Source organism: Lactuca virosa, chromosome 4, assembly GCF_052849685.1.
Source record: "Lactuca virosa cultivar CGN04683 chromosome 4, Lactuca_virosa_CGN04683_v6, whole genome shotgun sequence".
NCBI lineage: Eukaryota > Viridiplantae > Streptophyta > Magnoliopsida > Asterales > Asteraceae > Lactuca > Lactuca virosa.
The window spans coordinates 486,105,607-486,118,186 of record NC_136429.1 but is presented as its reverse complement, the minus strand read 5'-3'; positions in this window follow the sequence as shown (position 1 = coordinate 486,118,186).

Here is a 12,580-nt window from a genome sequence, read left to right as displayed (position 1 = left end):
CCATGGTTTTCCTGGCGAATGCCTTGGTCAGTCAACCGATGAGTGATGCGCTTTGCACTGTCAAGGGTGGTTGGTCGAGGAGAAATGACCATCCCTTGGAGTTGTGGGGTAAGACACCAGATGTATCGTTGTATCCTTTTGTACTCAGGAGTAACCCTTCCTAGGCATAAGACAGCTAGATCATTGAAGCGGTTGATGTAAGCCGTATATCTCATAATTCTTCCTGGTGAGATTCCAGAGTCCTTGTTTGTAACAATCTAAAATCTTCAAACAAATTTTTCATTTTTAAAAGCACATAAAACCCAATATCACATTTCTCAAAAACCACAAATGTATAAGTTGTCAAAACAAAAGTCAGCAATTGTTTGATAATATCCCAGAATCCTCAAAAACATTAACTCCAACTTGTGTATACAATCAAGCCGTCGCCTTCCCGCGATCCTGACAAGTACCTGAAACACATATCACACAACACTGTAAGCACGAAGCTTAGTGAGTTCCCCAAAATACCATGCACAAATAATTAGCCTCTCATGGATAAATCTTAATAAGGACCCTCCAGTCATGTGTCTTAGTGAAGACCCTCCGGTCTTACAGCTCTGGTCAGACCCTCCAGTCCGATATGTCAGTGAAGACCCTCCGGTCTCACAGCTCGGGTCGGACCCTCCAGTCCAATATCTCAGTGAAGACCCTCCGGTCCCACAACTCGGTTTGGACCCTCCGGTCCTAAATCAATAAAAAAACAGATAATATACAGCATAAATCACAAAGGCAAAAGTGCATAATATCATATAACTCAGGTAAACACATAAGAGCCTCCAGTCAATAACTCAAATAAGACCCTCCGGTCAATAACTCATATAAAACCCTCCGGCCACACAATATTACCACTGTGGTAAGTATAGTGAGAAGACTCACCTCGCATAGTAAAGCAGTATATCCCACACTCGAACTGCTGGTCTAGACTCCGCCCCTCCATAGCCTCCAAAATCCACAGCTTGACCAAACCCTAAGGTCAACGGAAGTTAACAGTCAAAGTTGAACCAAACCGTCGAGTGCAACTAATGAACTCGTCGAGTTCCTCAATACTCAGTAATCACGAACATCTGAGTCAACTTGCCGAGTTGCTAGCCATCTTATCGAGTCCATGCAGAGTCCAGAAGATCGGGGGAAAACCCTAACTACTCGTCGAGTCGTTCCACCAACTCGTCGAGTTTACTCTGTATACAAAAAACGGGAAAACCCAACTCATCGAGTTCTTCAGCCCTTTATCATTAAACTCATTCCAGTGGATTCCAATGCTCCAAACTCCAGATCCAACCTCCTAGGATGAAGTTACCACGTATAGTTGCTAACTTTACGATCATGCAAGGCCTCACAAGGCTAAAACACCCAAAACTAAGCTCAAGAAGGGGGTTTAGGTCATGAAGATGGGTCAAAGCTTCATAAATCCTGAGGCTTTATGCACATGGGGCCTAGAGAAGTCCAGATCTGAAATTCATACCCTCTGGACAAGCTTAACCCGAGAATGGTCCTCATTTTGCACCAAAAAGCCCATAAACTCACATAAGAAGAGATCTAAGAAATGGAAAGCCAAGGTAGAGACTTTTTACCTCCCACTAGATGCCAACACGATGTAGATGTTGGATCTACAAGTTTTTCCCTCGTTCCAAGCCTCTAGGTCCTCAAGCCTCTACAAGGAATGCTCTAAAAACACACTTTTGGCCTCACACACACACTTAGCTTGCTAGGGTTACTCTCTGGACATGAAAGGTGGTAATGGAGGCGGGGTAAAGGACTCAAGGTCCTTTATATAGGTTGCACATCCGAGAACTTAGGGTTTCATCACACAGGCTCAACTCGTCGAGTCCAATCCTCCGACTTGACGAGTAGAATTCATATTCCACGCGTCCTGATCAACTCCTACACGACGAGTTGGGGCCAACCAACTCGTCGAGTAGGCCCTTCAACTTGCACTAAATCCTCAAGTTCCACATCCAGGAATCGGGGTGTTACATTGTTCTATGTCTTGCATCTCACTCCTAGGTTGTCACTGTGAGAGTTGTGGGTATTGTGTCCTGATCCTTCATACCTTTTGGTATTAAAGTTTGCTACGACAGTCTCCATCCTTCATGCGATCATTTATTCGATTGCAGTCATGTCCATTGATGTTGGTATTCGAGTTTATGTTGGGGGTGGTGTTGGTTCTGAATGGAGCCTTGCGCTTCTCCTGGGTGGCATGACTCTATTCCAAGTACTAAGGTTTGTAACAATTTTCAAGCAACTAAAAATGTTACTAGTCATATGCCATAAGTATGTCATGTTATTGTTGTTGTATGATTCCTCGTGTCTTGACCAACATTGTTAGAGATGTACTTAGGTTAGTAAGTGGTAGTAGTAGTGGGTATCTTATACACAATGCACCTTCTTCACATATTTAATAATATAGGAATATTCCATTGACTTGTGTTTCAATATTCTTGCAAGGCATACAGAGATTTTGTTTCACTACTATTAGACGTAAGGAAGTACAATAAGCCTAACACAAGATGTGAGTAGTGCAATCACTAACTCACTAGGCTATACTAGTCTATCATATACCAAAATGACGCACAAGGTGCCCTGCCATCTCACACATATCGCGAGTGGCCTTATCCTATCTCTGTTCCCCTATGACTGCCCTAGCTTCAGCTGCAAGGATTTGTTGTCTCATGGCGGCCACCTCCTCCTCTAAGGAGTGTAGGCGGTCCGTATTGTTCTCCTGATCTGCTTGTAGGTTCAGCATGGCATCCATATGGTGTTCTTGTTCCTCGTGGATGTGTCAAATTCGCACCATCGTGTTCCAGGCTTCGCCACCGATCTCCATTACCTCGTGATGGAGAGCCTGAACCCAAGTGTTTCAACCGGGCCACTCGTGGTACAATCAGAGGTAGTGCTTGATTTGTGGGGGTGATGGGGCACGGAGCATGGTGTAGTGGGTGTATGTCGAATGTGGATCGTCGACCGTCTTCTCTAGCCCATGCATGCAGTTGGGTTGCCCATTGTAGGGGCACATCCTACAAGGAGGGGTGGAAGGGGCTCATGCCTGCTTCTGATAGGGTAAGGTTTATTAACGATCTCCCCAGCGCCTTCCTCCTCGTCTGATCCTTCATTAGAATCTTCATCCTCGTAATCCATATCTTGGTATTCTTCAGGATCCTCATCTGGATCCTCCTCATGAACCTCTTCTGGCTCCTCCTCGATCCATTCGTTGGCTGCCATGGCAGGGTAGTAGGGGTCTTCGTGGTGAAATCCGACCATGTCGTCTGTGCGAGAATAGGGGTATATGTGACACCAGTCAAATTTTGGTCAAAAATAAATTGATCAATAATCTTAATTGGGATGAACCAAGTGGTAGAGTTTGTAACAAGGTTTCCAAAAACATAAAGAACACTGAAATTCGAGTTATAACGAAGAAGTTATGACCAATCGAAAATCCGCGATAAAACCGGCAAAACACTGTTCAGTGTAAAAAGTGAATTTTCGATAAAAGGCTTTTTAGCCTTAACAATCTAAATGAAAGTTGTAGAATATGTTAAACCGAGAACGTTCATAAAAAGAACGTAAAAATCTGACTTCGTATGAGGAAGTTATGATTTTTCGAAGTTTCGGTTTAGCAGTAGACAGCTAAAAATTCGAAATATAAATCGATCGATATTTAGCCGACGCGACTTAAACAAGAATCGAAGGTCTCGTCAAAAGTAGCACAACGGTAAAAAGACAGACGAAAACGGACGTCGGATGAAGAAGTTATGAATTTTTAACGGATTTCCTGTCCCGGTCTGTTAAAAATAATAATATTAAAAATAAAGTCAAAATTAGCCGATGAAGTCTAAATGAAAGTCGTAGAGTATGATTTTACCTACGCGTGCATATAAAGAACGTCAAAAACGGAGCTCGTATGCGAAAATTAGGATTTTCGCAAGTTTTTGGCACAAAAATCAAGAATAATGGAAAACCGGGAAAAATCGCATGAGTCACTCCTCGGACACGTCATCCTCGCATGCGAGGTTTCCACGTATCAGACATGTGTTCACTTCTCATTGGACCGCAGCCTCGCGTGGCATCTCCTGATTGGTCCGAAGTCGTCATCTTCCTTCCCCATTGGACCGAAGTTCGGTCCACTTAGAAGCCTCCATCTGTCCGAAGCACGTGCCTCGCACCGGGTCCGAATCCGCACCGCCTTAGACTTCGGCCTCGTGGCCTTCTCAGGAGCTGCCGCGTGTCCTGCTGACTCACCTCCTCGCCTCGCCACCTGTCTGCCAAGTCACCTTCGGACCACACCCTCGCACCCCTATATAAAGGGTGCGAGCCTTCTCGGATGGAAGGGATTTTTCACCCCAAATTTCCCCTTTTTGTACCATTTCACCCCCTCAACTTTCTCACGACCCCCCAAGGCCCCGGTATCGTGTCTAAAGCCCGAAGCAAGCCCCGGAGCCCGGAATTCTCGAGAAGTTATCCTCTCTCCAGTCGAAACTCTGCCCGATTTGAGCCAGTTTCTCGTCAAATAAACTCCTTTCCGGGAAACGAAACGCTGCTCGAATCACCGCTTATCAAAGTGAGTTCATACCCCTATAATTTACCTTTTTAATGGTTTTTAAATGCTTTTTGGGGGGGAGAATACAAGTTTAACACAATATTAAATTGTGTCAATAACTCTTTGTGTGATGTTTCCGTATGCTTTTAAGAATTTCCAAATACTTCCAAAATGACTTAAAGCCATGTTAAATCTTTAAAGTCATGAAAACTCCGTTAAATTCTTTGAAAAATGTTTTATAAACTATTTCAAATTATAAATGCCAAAATCATGTTTATATATATGTATAAATATATAAATAAGATTTGAAGGGCTTAGGACTAATGAATTATCTTATTTCATTTTCCTTGTTTGGATGTGGAATTAAGGTTGTATTATTTATCCGAAGGTCGTTTCCTTCTTAATTATATATATATTATACATATATGAGTATAAAAGTTTACTCCTTTTAGTATCATTACCTTTGTATCAGGCTGAGCAAAGGTGTTCATCCATGAGAAATCATGCTAATCAGATAGAACATATAAATTATAATAGGTATAATTTATGATTCAAAACTAAACATACAACTATGATTCACGACTGTATACTTTCCAAGGAAATTACCAAAATTCATTCAACTATACCAAGATATGTATAATACCTTTAATATACGAACAACATATTAAAGAAGTAAAGATACATCATATCGGGTTTGCATTAACAAAGGTACTATACAGAGTACCAGAGTTAGCAAACACGAGGTAGTAATACATCATACCGGGTTTGCATTAACAAAGGTACTATACAAAGTACCAGAGTTAGCAAACACGAGGTAATAATACATCATACCGGGTTTGCATTAACAAAGGTACTATACAGAGTACCAGAGTTAGCAAACACGAGGTAATAATACATCATACCGGGTTTGCATTAACAAAGGTACTATACAGAGTACCAGAGTTAGCAAACACGAGGTAATAATACATCATACCGGGTTTGCATTAACAAATGTACTATACAGAGTACCAGAGTTAGCAAACACGAGGTAATAATACATCATACCGGGTTTGCATTAACAAAGGTACTATAAAGAGTACTAGAGTTAGCAAACACGAGGTAATAATACATCATATCGGGTTTGCATTAACCAAAGGTATGATACAGAGTACCAGAGTTAGCAATCACAGGGTAATAATAATACATCGTAAATCTCGTTGAAAAAATAAATTTGTGAGACCCTTCACGGTGTACTTATCTAAGTACAACTTTTAAGTCCTGGCCTATTAACCAGAATCTCTTGTAGGGAGAGCGTGAATTTATGTATAGATCTATATGGGACTGACAATCCCGCACCTCTACTATTCGCTACTGTTTGGCCGGCAGGCCTAGGGTGTCAAATATCATACCATTCTGACGCCTGAAGAACGTCGCCGCAGGCATATCAGTCATATTATTATGGTTAATAGTGATGGGTTTTTTGCATTCTAACACTCCTATGGTGTACATGCAACCCTAGAAACCTTGGATCTATGTTTGACTAAGATACATGCAAATAATTATTTTTCCAAGGTTCTTATCCTAACTAGCATGGCATGGGGTACTTGAATCAAATAAAACTAGTAGAATTACTTACCTTGTAGTAGTAGTTGATTGCTTGGAGTTTGAGAGCCTAGCACCAATAATGTGGATGCCTCAAATGGAAGTCACAAATCACCACAAACTTGTAGCATCTCTTTCATGTACCTCATATTCAGCAAGCTCTTCAGGAGTAGCAGTTGGCTCGGGTACCTTCAGCTCCTTGTCGAGAACATATTCTTTGTTCTCATACCGAGTGACCATCCTGATGTTTCTGATCCAATCTGTAAAGTTGGACCCATCAAAGTGATGGGTTTTTGAGCATTCTAACACTTCCTAAGTGTACATGCAACCCTAATAACCTTGAATCTATGTTTTCTCTATATACATGCAAATTTCTTTTCAAGGTTATTTCCTAACTAGCATGGCATGGGGATTACATAGAACATAAAACTAGTAGAAATACATACCTTGTTGTTGCTTGGATTCCTTCAAGACTTTGTGAGCCTAGCACCCCAAATATTGTGCCTCAAATGCTTCACACAACACCACAAGACTTGGAATAACTTGAGAGAATGTCACTTAGCCTCAAAATCGGTTATGCCCTCTCTAGTAACACTAGGTCACCATTTTGCTAGCCATAGGGTTCCTTTTATAGTGTTGTCACAATTAGGGTTTACACATGAATGCCCTTAATTGTCATGACTCTTGATTTCTCATGACCCATGGGTTTGTAACTCCCATAGACTATCCATGGAGCTCCATATGGTTATAACCAAACCCATAAACCATGGATCATTAATCCACCTAAAAGAATTGATGATTGTCATAATCAACCCTATATATTTAATTAGTCTCACTTTGATCACTAGATTAATACTAGATTAATACTTGATCAATACTAATTAAATAATACCATTATTAATATATTAGAACTTATAATATATTAATAATCATAAGTGCCTTATTCTCTCATTTAGTCTATCCAAGTATTGCAATGCCATGCAACCCAAATGGACCATGCCGGGTCGGGTCAAGTACATACCAAATAAAGTTATGGACTTAGACACTATATCCAACAGTCTCCCACTTGGATAAGTCTAATAACTATATTTGCAAATATGACTTCAAAATCCGACTAGCAATCGTAGCTCTTTCAAAGTCTCTCGGAACTGAGATGATGATGATACGCCATTTAAGATAAGTGATCATATAATCCTCTGTTCTCATGATATCAGCCGGACAAACACATGGAACATGGTCTTACTTATTGTCCAGCATTTGTTTCTCGATCTCTGATTTGTTTCGACATAGAACTAAATTGAACACATCAATTAGGTTCTGACCGGGCCCGGTACATAGGTCAAAACCAAATCATCGAGGGGCCCAGATATCGCTTCTATTTCTAGAAGGAACAGATAAACTTCGACTGATATGCTTGTACTAACTACTTGTTGAATTATTCACAAAGGCACGTTTTATAACATCGAGTTACCAATGCGTTTTCGTGCAATCAATGAATAACCAACTCATAGTCAACAACTCATATCTCTAGGTTTGAAGATTTATATGATATTACCGTCTCACGATCACTCGAGATAAATTCCATGAAGTGATGCAAGTGAGCGTGGGTTGGATCCAATACTCAGCCCTTATGAGCACTCATGAATGTTGTAGCAACCATTGCATTGTCCAAAGCACTTTTAGACAAATCATACAAGCCAAATTCATGACAGTCTTAAATCAATACTTACTTCCAAAGTTTGACTGACTGTGGATGGTTTGAATAATAACATAATTATTCTGGAAGTAAAAACATGCAAAATTGAAACATAGTAAACAATCAACACAAGATAGTAACACCTTACTCATAAATAAATAACAACTTTTATTTATCATCAAATGTCAATTACATTTTACAAGTTTCAGGAATCTAATTATTGAAACTAATATCATCCTTCAGCCCAATGCGCCTCGCATGCTGTAAATGCTTAACCCTGCTCAGTCCCTTCGTGAGGGGATCTGCCGGGTTCTCATCTGATGATACCCTCTTAGCCATGAGGAGTCCTTCTTCTATTCGATGTCTGATGAAATGGTATTTTCTGTCAATGTGCCTAGATCTCCCGTGATCTCTTGGTTCCTTAGCCAAAGCAACCGCACTTTCGCTGTCACAGAAAATTTCCATTGGCTCCTTTATAGCTGGTACAACTCCAAGGTCTCCGATGAAGTTCTTTAGCCATATTGCCTCCTTAGCTGCTTCACTTGCTGCTATGTACTCTGATTCACAAGTAGAATCAGCTACTGTCTCCTACTTGGAACTTTTCCAAGTAATTGCCCCTCCATTTAGGATAAAGACCCAGCCTGACTGAGAGCGGAAATTATCCCTATCAGTCTGGAAGCTAGCATCGCTATATCCTTCCACTCTCAAGTCATCACTGCCTCCAAGGGTAAGGACCCAATCTTTAGTCCTCCGCAGATACTTGAGAATGTTCTTTACCGCTGTCCAGTGTGCTTTGCCAGGGTTCCCTTGATATCTACTGACCATGCTCAAAGCAAAGGCCACATCAGGGCGAGTACAAGTCATAGCATACATGATCGAGCCCACAGCGGAAGCATATGGTATATGACTCATTTCAGCTATCTCAGCCTCTGTACTCGGACTTTGAGTTTTACTCAGCTTGGCATTACTCTGGATTGGTAATTCTCCTTTCTTGGAATCTTGCATACTGAACCTCTTCAGCACTTTATCCAAGTAAGTACTTTGACTAAGTCCAATTAGTCTCTTACTCCTATCTCTCAATATCCTTATCCCTAGGATATAGGCAGCTTCCCCAAGGTCCTTCATAGCGAAACACTTCCCAAGCCAGGACTTAACCTCCTGCAAGGTTGGGACGTCGTTTCCTATGAGAAGTATGTCATCCACATACAACACCAAGAAGCTAACTATCCTCCCACTAGCCCTGACATACACACAAGACTCATCCTCACTCCTAGAAAAGCCAAACTCTTTGACTTTCTCATCAAAGCAAAGATTCCATCTGCGAGATGCTTGTTTCAATCCATCAATGGATTTATCGAGCTTACACACTCTATTAGGGTATCTTGTATCGACAAAACCCTCTGGTTGAGCCATGTAAACATCCTTAGCCAACTTTCCATTAAGGAAAGCGGTTTTGACATCCATTTGCCATATTTCATAATCATAAAATGTAGCTATGGCTAACAATACTCTAATAGACTTAATCTTAGCTACTGGTGAGAAGGTCTCATCATAGTCAACTCCCGGAGTTTGAGTAAAGCCCTTCGCAACCAGTCGCGCTTTGTAAGTATGTACCTTCCCATCCATGTCGGTCTTCTTCTTGAAGATCCATTTGCACCCAACTGTCTTACGACCTGGTACATTGTCAACCAAGTTCCAAACTTGATTGTCATACATGGACTGAATCTCGCTGTCCATAGCCTCCTTCCATTTAGCAGACTCAGGGCCTGCCATGGCTTCCCTGTAGTTATTAGGTTCATCCAAATCTATTAGTGTACTATCACTAATAAATGTATCACCTTCAGTGGTGATGTGATAACCATAATAAAAATCAGGTGTGTTCCTCACCCTAGTGGAACGTCTTGGAGGTACAGACTCATCTATCGGATCAACAGGAGTGTCCTCCTTAGGTTGGTCGATAGCATTTGAGGTTCCTTCACCACTTGACTCTTGAAGCTCTTCAAGGTCAATTTGCCTCCCACTGTCCCCTTGGCTTATGAATTCTCTCTCACGAAAGACTCCTCTTCTTGCTACAAAGACCACATTATCACTGGGTCTGTAGAAGAGGTAACCAAAGGATCTTTGTGGGTAGCCGATGAAAATACACCTCTCACTTCGAGGTTCAAGCTTATCATGAGTCTCACGCCTCACGAAAGCTTCACAACCCCAAATCTTGATGTGGTCCGAATTGGGAACTTTCCCAGTCCACATCTCGTGAGGTGTTTTGGCAACCTTTTTAGTAGGGACTAAATTTAGGATATGGGCGGCAGTCTCTAAGGCATACCCCCAGAAAGAGATTGGTAACGAAGCTCGACTCATCATGGAACGAACCATATCCAGCAAGGTTCGATTGCGCCTCTCAGCTACACCATTCAACTGTGGTGTTCTAGGAGGTGTCAATTGTGAGACAATCCCACATTCCTTAAGATAGTCAAGTAACTCAATGCTAAGATACTCTCCTCCCCGATCGGATCGGAGCATCTTGATGTTCCTGCCCAATTGATTCTCCACTTCCTGCTTAAACTCTTTGAACTTTTCAAAGGTTTCTGACTTATGCTTGATTAAGTAAATATATCCATATCTACTGTAATCATCAGTAAAAGTCACATAATAGCAATTAGCATCCCTTGTAGCAACTCTGAAGGGCCCACACACATCCGTGTGTACAAGGTCCAACAAACCTTCACCCCTATCACAAGTACGTGTGAAGGGTGACTTTGTCGTTTTTCCAAGCAAACAAGACTCGCAACTATCATCTGACTTGAGGTCAAATGATTCCAAGACTCCAGCCTTTTGGAGTTGGCCTATGCGCTTCTTGTTAACATGTCCAAGACGACAATGCCACAAGGATGCTTTATCCAAGCTATCTGAAGAATCAATATACAACACATTATTTCCTAGATTGTCTACAACATTCACAGCTTCATATACACCATCACAAGGTAATGCTTTAAAGTAAAATACATCATTGTAATAAACATTAATAGCACCATTTTTATTATCAAATGAAAATGAAAAACCTTGTTTGTACAAGCCATGAAAAGAAATAATATTTCTCGCCATTTCGGGCGAGTAACAACACTTATTCAAATCTAACATTAACCCATTATTAAGCAATAAAGAATAAACTCCTATCTTGGTAACAGGTGATGCTTTCCTGTTGCCCATGACTAAGTTTATCTTCCCGTGCTCCACTTGCTCACTTCTTCTTAGTGCCTGCAAATCAGTACAAATGTGAATACCACAACCTGTATCAAGCACCCAAGAATTACCATTAGATGAGTTATTAGACAATATTGTGTAAATACCTGCATGGGTGGGTTTAACCTTCCCATCCTTTACATCTTGCAGATATTTAGGGCAGCTTCGCTTGAAGTGTCCCTTATCCTGGCAATAGAAGCACTGTGCTTCCTTTGGCTTTGAAGAAGGAGTAATGGGACCTTTCTTTGTCCCACTTGAAGAGGAACCATCAAGAGTCTTACCCTTGGTACCCTTCGAAGGGCTTTTCCTCTTCTTACCCTTTCCCTGCCCAATAGCCAGAACAGGGGCTGTTGAAGGAGTAGAAGTAGCAACCGCTTTACCCTTAAGGCCATTTTCAGCTGTCCTTAAGAGTCCTTGAAGTTTGCTAAGTGTGACTTCCTCCTTGTTCATATGATAAGTCATACGAAACTGATCATAACTTGGAGGTAAGGAATGGAGAATGATGTCAATTGCCATTTCCTCAGGAAAGTCAACATTTAGCTTCAGCAACCGGTCAACGAACCTTTGCATCTTCTGCAAGTGACCGGTGATGGGTTCACCATCCTTCATCCTTGCGGTTATCATGGAGGAGATGATTTCATACCTCTCCTGACGCGCGCTCTGATGGTACCTTTCCATCAGATCCAGGTGCATCTCATAGGGGTAGAAATCTTCATAGGATTTTTGAAGTTCAGGAGTCATGGTGGCCATCATGATGCATGCTACTTTAGTAGCTCCTTTTCATGTGCAAAAAACTCCGCAAACTCTTCAGGAGTAGCAGTGGCTTCACTCACAACCTTAAGCTCCCTATCGAGGACATATTCTTTGTCCTCATAGCGGGTAATCATTCTGATGTTTCTGATCCACTCATTAAAATTCGATCCATCAAAGATGACCTTACCACACAAGCTCATAAGGGAAAAGGAGCCTGTTGGGTTTGAGCCAGAAGCATTGTTGGAAGACATCTGAAAGGAAAGAAAGACAAGTTTCATTAGATTAGGAATCCTTAATAATTCACCCAAATGAAATATTAAGGCTAGGATCCAACAAACTATTTATAGTTGGAAGAGGGATGCCGTAATCCATACTATAAAATATTTGAAGGTAGGTAAATGACGATTTACCAATTTCCACCATAAGAACGAAATATTTTATTATTAGGTTTTATTGGTTTTGAAACTCCTAGATCTTTTGAGATACATTGAACTTTTCAATGGCATGTTTGAATCTCGATTGTACCCTCTCAAGTTTGTGACTGGGATGTCGAGGATCACAAACAAGGTGTGAATAACCATACAAATTGACTTGGTACCCTCAACAATATTACCTAATCGATGTGCCGGTTAACCACACACGCTCCACCGATCTATAATAAAGTTAAGTTACCCTTTGCCACTCTTACTAGTCCATGTTAGTGTGCCGGTTAACCACACACGCTCCACTAACGA